We start from the raw sequence: 7,351 nt of genomic DNA on the forward strand, positions 1-7,351 counted from the left end.
AGCCCCCACTCTCTTCTGGCTTGTACGGTTTCTACTGAGAGATCCGCTGTTAGTCTGATGGATTTCCCTTTGTGGGTAACCCGACGTTTCTCTCTGGCTGTCCTTCACATTTTTCCCTTCATTTCAACCTTGGTGAATCTGATGATTATGTGTCTTGGGGTTGCTCTTCTCAAGGAGCACCTTTGTGGTGTTCTCTGTATTTCCTGAATTTGAATGCTGGTCTGTCTTGCTAGGTTAGTGAAGTTCTCCTGGAAAATATCCTGAAGAGTGTTTTCTAACTTGGTTCCATTCTCCCCGTCACTTTCTGGTACACCAAACAAACATAGATTTGGTATTTTCACATAGTCCCATATTTCTTGGAGGCTTTTACTCTTTTTTCTCTAATCTTGTCTTCTTGCTTTATTTCATTTATTTGATCTTAAATTACTGATATCCTTTCTTCCACTTGATCGAATCGGCTACTGAAGCTTGTGCATGGATTATGAAGTTCTCATGCTGTGGTTTTCAGCTCCATTGGGTTATTTAAGGTCTTCTCTACACTGTTTATTCTAGTTAGCCATTCGTCTAACCTTTTTTCAAGGCTTTTAGCTTCCTTGCAATGGGATCGAACATGCTCCTTTAGCTTGGAGAAGTTTGTTATTACCAACCTTCTGAAGTCTACTTCTGTCAGCTCATCAAAGTCATTCCCTGTCCAGTTTTGTTCCCTTGCTGGCAAGGAGCTGCAATCCTTTGGAGAAGAGGCGCTCTGATTTTTGGAATTTTCAGATTTTCTGCTCTGGTTTCTCCCTATCTTTGTGGTTTTATCTACCTTTGGTCTTTGACGTTGGTGACCTACAGATGGGGTTTTGGTGTGGATGTCCTTTTTGTTGATGTTGATGCTATTCCTTTCTGTTTGTTAATTTTCCTTCTAATAGGCCCCTCAGCTGCAGGTCTGCTGCAGTTTGCTGGAGGTCCACTCCAGACCCTGTTTGCCTGGGCATCACCAGTGGAGGCTGCAGAACAGCAAATATTGCTGCCTGATCCTTCCTCTGGAAGCTTCATCCCAGAGGGGCACCCTCCTGTTTGAGGTGTCTGTTGGCCCCTACTGGGAAGTTACTCCTAGTCAGGCTACACAGGGGTCAGGGACCCGCTTAAAAAGGTGGTCTGTCCAATCTCGGAGATCAAACGCCATGCTGGGAGAACCATTGCTCTCTTCAGAGTTGTCAGACAGGGACATTTAAGTCTGCAGAAGTTTCTGCTGCCTTTTGTTCCACTATGTCCTGCCCCCAGAGGTAGATTCTAGAGAAGCAGTAGTCCTTGCTGAGCTGCAGTGTACTCCACCCAGTTCGAGCTTCCAGGCCACTTTATTTACACTGTGAGCTATTCAAGCCTCCGCAGTGGCAGACGTCCCACCCCATGTAAAGCTGCAGCATCACAGGCTGATCTCAGACTGCTGCAGTAGCAGTGAGCAAGCCTCCATGTGCATAGGACTCGCTGAGTCAGGCATGGGAGGGTATCTCCTGGTCCGCCGGTTGCTAAGACCATGGGAAAAGTGCAGTATTTGGTCAGGAGTGTACCGTTTCTCCAGGTACAGTCTGTCATGGCTTCCCTTGGCTGGGAAAGGGTAATAATCCCTCGACCCCTTACGCTTCCCAGGTGAGGCAACGCCCTGCCCTGCTTCAGCTCACCCTCCGTGGGCTGCACTCGCTGTCCAACCAGTCCTAATGAGATGAACCAGGTACCTCAGTTGGAAATGCAGAAATCACCCATCTTCTGTGTCAATCTCACTGGGAGCTGCAGACTGGAGCTGTTCCTATTCGGCCATCTTGTAAATGACCCCACATAATTTATTTTCAAATAATCCCTTTTGCTTTTGTTTTGGTTCAGGTCCCCTGAAAACAGTATTTATGAATACAATTGAATATTTTGGTAATCATCCTAACAACCTTTCTACCCCTTATCCATGATATAACATCCATGTGGTTCTAGAACAGCTGGCTTTACTCCCAGCTCCAGGAATGGAGTGCATAACCTCAGCTAAGTCAATCATTGCATTTTGCCCTCTGAGCACTATTCATGTCTCACTGGGGCACATGTGATCTAGTCTAGTCAAACAGAAAATCTCAGGCCTTATGCTAGAAATTCCTGGCACACCAATTTCTATTTTTCAAAAGTGTGTGATGCACAGGTGCAATAACTAGAATTGTTGTTACCACTTTATTACCATAAAGAAAGTCAGCGTAGAAGTAGACACATAGAGAAGTGTACAGCCAAAATAATTGCTGGATGACTTCATATATTGATTAAATTATGCCTGAAGTCCACATTGCTGCTGAACTTCTCAATTTTGTGAATAAATTTCCTGTTCCTATTATTTTGGCCAGTCTGTGCTAGTTTCTTCCTTTGATGCAGGCTAATACTTCCTAACTGATCTAGTGGAACTTAAATAGACCCCAGATCCCTTTTGCTTTTAAGTTTTGGTTCAGCTCCCCTAAAAAGGATATTTATGAATACAATTGGATGTTTTGCCAATCATCCTAACAACCATTCTACCCTTCATCCATGATATAATATCCATGTCGTTCTAGAACAGCTGGGTTTACCCCCAGCTCCAGGAATGGGGTCCATAACCTAGGCTAAGCCAATCATTGTATTCCACCCTTTGAGCACTATTAAGGGCTTGTTGGTGATAACAACATAGGGATACACTGTCTCTACAACAAATAAAAAAATTAGCCAGGTGTCATGGCATATGCCTGTACCCCCAGCTACTCAAGGGAGGCTGAGGTGAAAGGATTGCTTGACCCTGGAGGTCAAGGCTGCAGTGAGCTGTGATCGCACCCCTGCACTCCAGCCCAGGCAACAGACCAAGATCCTGTCAAAAAAAAAAAAAAAATCTTCCATTAAGGTATTTTATCTGGCAAATGCCTTGTATACTCATCATGTGGTGTTTGAAAAGATCCTGTGCTCTGTGAATATACCAATTCAGGGCTGGAAACTTTGCTAGCAACAGTCCATTCTCAATCCATATTGTCAGTGATACCAGAAAACTAAAGAGGCATAGAAACATCAGCTTAACTTTCAATGTTTTTTGCCTCATGACTTCAGAATTATAATTCTTTTAAGGGCAAATAGAGTTCTCCCATGAAAAACTGTAAGGCAGCATTATTACACAATAGAGCTTTTGATAACTGAGAAAAATGGGTATTGTGAATCTCTGATGCTTTGTTCTCTTCAATAAAGAACTACAATCAATAGGAAATAGGTAGCAAGCAGGCATTTTACTTGGGGTAAAGTATTTCTGCTATAATCTGGTAAGAAAAACTACAGATTTGATACCATTACAGAGTCAGTTTTTTCTCCCCCTACAAAATATGGTTGATATCCGGAATTAGCTAGCCCAAAGGGCTAAAATATTTAATATATATTTTCTCTCATATTCTCACAAAAATATTCAGGAGACCAAGAAAAGTGCTAAAAATTCAAAATAACCTTGAAAACTAAAACTAGAGGACAATCTAATGTCAGAATCTTACAGGAACTTACAATAGTTATAGAGTAGACTGGAACTCAAGAGAGAACTATGTACCTAAATTGCATCTCATGGCAGTATAGTATGGTGGTCCAAAATATGCATTCCAGATGAGACAAAGTTGGATTTAAATTTTATCACCTAGCTGGATGATCTTGGTAAAATAAAATCTGTTTCTCTTCTGTAAAATGTGAATGATGACAGTACCACTATTATAAACTGAATTGTGTCTTCCCAAAATGCATATGTTGAAGCCCTAAATTCCCAGTATGACTGCCTTAGGAGATGGGGCCTCTATGGAGATAATTAATGTTAATAAGGTCATAAGGGCAGGACCTTAATTTAATGGGACTGATGTCCTTATAATAAGAGGAGATGCCAAGTATTCTCATGCACAGGGAAAACACCATGTGAGAACACAGCAAGAAGGCAGTCATCCACAAGCCAAGGAGACAGGACTCACCAGACACCAACCCTTTGGACTTCCAGCCTCCAGAACTGCGAGAAATACATTTCTGTTGTATAAGCTTCCTGACTATCTGGTATTTTGCTATGGCAGCCTGAACAGTCTGATATAAGAACCCTCAAGAGGTGTCATGAAAACTGAATGCATTAATGAGTCTAGGGCGTGACATGAGGTAAATGCTCAATGGTTGCGTTCCTGTTATCGTTATTAGTTCATAAACATAGATCTTGTGGAAAAGGATGGAAGGATACTTCCTATATCTCTCATCATCTGTCCCAGAATTCCTTGTAGGGGATTAGCCAGGGAGGATTAATATCCTGCTACTGATGACAAGGACTGGGTTGGGGCATATTTTAAGAGGAGTAAGACCTGGTACATGAAGCTACCTCAGTGTGCACCTTCCTCATTCGAATTGCATCCTTGGCTTTCCTACGTATGCAACAGATGTAAGAGCCCAGAAGCAGCTAAATCTTGCTCCAGAGGGAGTTCCAAAATAAATTCACCACCAGACACATTCTTCTTAAGAAATACATTCCCGACTGCTAGAAACATCCAGCCCTGGAACCAAAAGGAAGATACATGGAACACTGGGACCATGTGTGGAATCATTGCTTTCCCCGCACCATCTCAAGAGCCTCTCTCTTAAGAACGTGCTGCTGGAATTGTCACATAGGTGGGTTATGTGTGGGATGAACTGTGCCACCTACACTGCCCACCCACTCCCCTACTCTTCAATACTCTAAGAGAACACCTGCATTATCTGCTTCTGTCTACACATACACATAGAAATAAGTACATAAATACATCAAAATTTAAACAATGGTTACCTGGTACTCACAGAATTAGTAAAGCTTCTTTTTTCAATTTTCCTTCTTTTGTACATTTATATTTGTTAATTTTGTATAATGAAAGTGTGCTATTTGCATAATTTTTTAAGTTATTTTAAAGGTGGAATTTAAAAGTTCTAGAGATTTCTATTAAAATTCATATTCCCCTTAAAAAAATAAAGCCCAATATCAATTATTTGAATAACTAAATGTGGCTGAGTTTTTATTAATGATATTGTTTATTTACATTTAATTGTTTTTTTAACTTGCTTTGATTCTCCTTGGCAGTTTGTGTGTGTGGATGGAATTTTTTAAACCTAGATTTTTTCATTGCCACAAATATAGACCATTCTCCAAATGCATTACTTTTTTAATTTTCCTGCCTATAATTCAAAATTATTATCGAACATGTTAAAAGCTATAGTCCAAGGTCTAGTTAATTCAGCAGAATTCATTTAACCACAAAAACTGCATTCTAATGGAGTCAAACAAGACTGGTTTGAGGTGTTATGTTTAATATCCACATACAAATGATTCCTGAGATTATTTAAACAAATCTAGAGATCCTCTGAGAACTTACTCACACTTTACGAGATGCCACTGGATTTCTAGCATGCTCAAGACAGCTCCTGCTGCCCCACCTAGAGGGTCTTACTGACCTTTCCCAAATTCCTCTTCTCTCCTTTGAAGACTCTGTCCTTTAATAGCGATATTGTAGCTATTCAAAAAGTAGACAGGAGAATTTTAGAAAAAAATAGATGAAATAGCTTTTCCAAAATTTGGCCTGAAATGTAGAAATTTTTCTGTTACAAAGCTATCCCTTTGTTTCAGATGACCTTGTTACCACCTGAACTAACATTTTTCTCTGAACAGACTACAGCCTATGTCAGTAAACCATCAGGCCCCAAAAAACACAGCGGCACCTGCATCTGCTACAAATAAACAAACCGCTAACTCCCTCTAGTACAGTAATCTACACCCAGTACACACTCGGCAAATGTCACTGGAGATTAATAATATGAACCTTAAAGGCACACAGTAGTCAATAAACACTTGTTGAATAACTTGATTTAACAGCATATTGAGAGCATGTACCTAAGAAAAAACAAATGAGTTTTTTTTTAACCTGGAGAGTTATTTCCTCTCTGTGTATGTTTGCTATTTCTAAATCACCATCAAAAATGTTATTTCCTCTTTAAACCCATGTTTTCTAAACCTGTGTACTTTTTTTCCAGTGTCACAGGAAGTGTTCCATTTTTACGCATCAACTAGAGAGAGACTAAAATTAAAAATTTATTCAAGATTTATGGCAAAATCATTTGTTATGAAATGCACCAAAGCAATAACTTCAGATTCATCAAGAAGATCTGATAAATTATAAGCTAAAATCAGCAACGGCAAACTACTCAAAACATTTTACTATAAAATGTTCCTCCTCCTTTTATTTTTAACAGTCTTCCCTAAAGGCTTGATCAATTCAACTTACTTAATCACAAAACTGTAACAACAGAGTATTTGGAAGACATATTCAAGAAGTCTTCACAAATTGGAAATATCTCTCCTTCACTATGTGAAAAAGACACTTGCACATGCATGTTTATAGCAGCACAGTTCACAATTGCAAAAATATGGAACCAGCCTAAATGCCCATCAGCCAACAATTGGATAAAGAAAATGTAGTATACACCATGGAATACTACTCAGCCATAAAAAGGAATGAAATAATGGCATTTGCAGCAACCTGGATGGAGTTGGAGACCACTATTCTAAGTGAAGTAACTCAGGAATGGAAACCCAAATATCATATGGGAGCTAAGCTATGAGGATGCAAAGGTATAAGAATGGTACAATGAACTTTGGGGACTTGAAGACGAAGGGTGGGAGGGAATGAGTGATAAAAGACTACACATTGGCTACAGCGTACACTGCTTGGGTGACAGGTGCAACAAAATCTCAGAAATCACCACTAAAGAACTTATTCAGGTATCCAAAAACTATCTGTCCTCCAAAAACTATTGAAGTAAAATAAAATTTTGTTAAAACTGCCCTTTACTGGCTTTAAAGAACAGCTGTGGCTATAAAATGTGTCATTTTCTAAATGAAAAAATATGTCTTTATCATATCTCTATGTATTTTTATCAATTTTATTGGTTTTGCTTTCCTTCTTCTTTTGAGGGTAGTAAAATAATTAAAACATTCATTTTGTAAATTAAATGCCATATATAAATTATTACCTTGCATACATATCTAACAGTCTATCTCTATGGCATGATGTGTATGTACACTTATGTACACAAAAATTACATACATAACAACTTATCATGCAGCATTATCTTACCTAATTACACTGTAGGACTCAAATCAAATGTACTTTACTTATACTTTAAATCAGCTCATTTCAATAAAATTTAATGTACTCATAAGTAGTAAAATTGAGTTGCTTTATCACTTGGTATTTAGTTTTTGTATGTACTTGACTTGAATTTCAAATTCACCAATATCGATGAATGATTTTTTTTTTTTTTTTTTTTTTTTTTTTTTTTTTTT

The sequence above is a fragment of the Rhinopithecus bieti genome, unplaced genomic scaffold, assembly GCF_001698545.2.
Source record: "Rhinopithecus bieti isolate Rb0 unplaced genomic scaffold, ASM169854v2 scaffold_52099, whole genome shotgun sequence".
In the NCBI taxonomy this organism is placed as follows: Eukaryota; Metazoa; Chordata; class Mammalia; order Primates; family Cercopithecidae; genus Rhinopithecus; species Rhinopithecus bieti.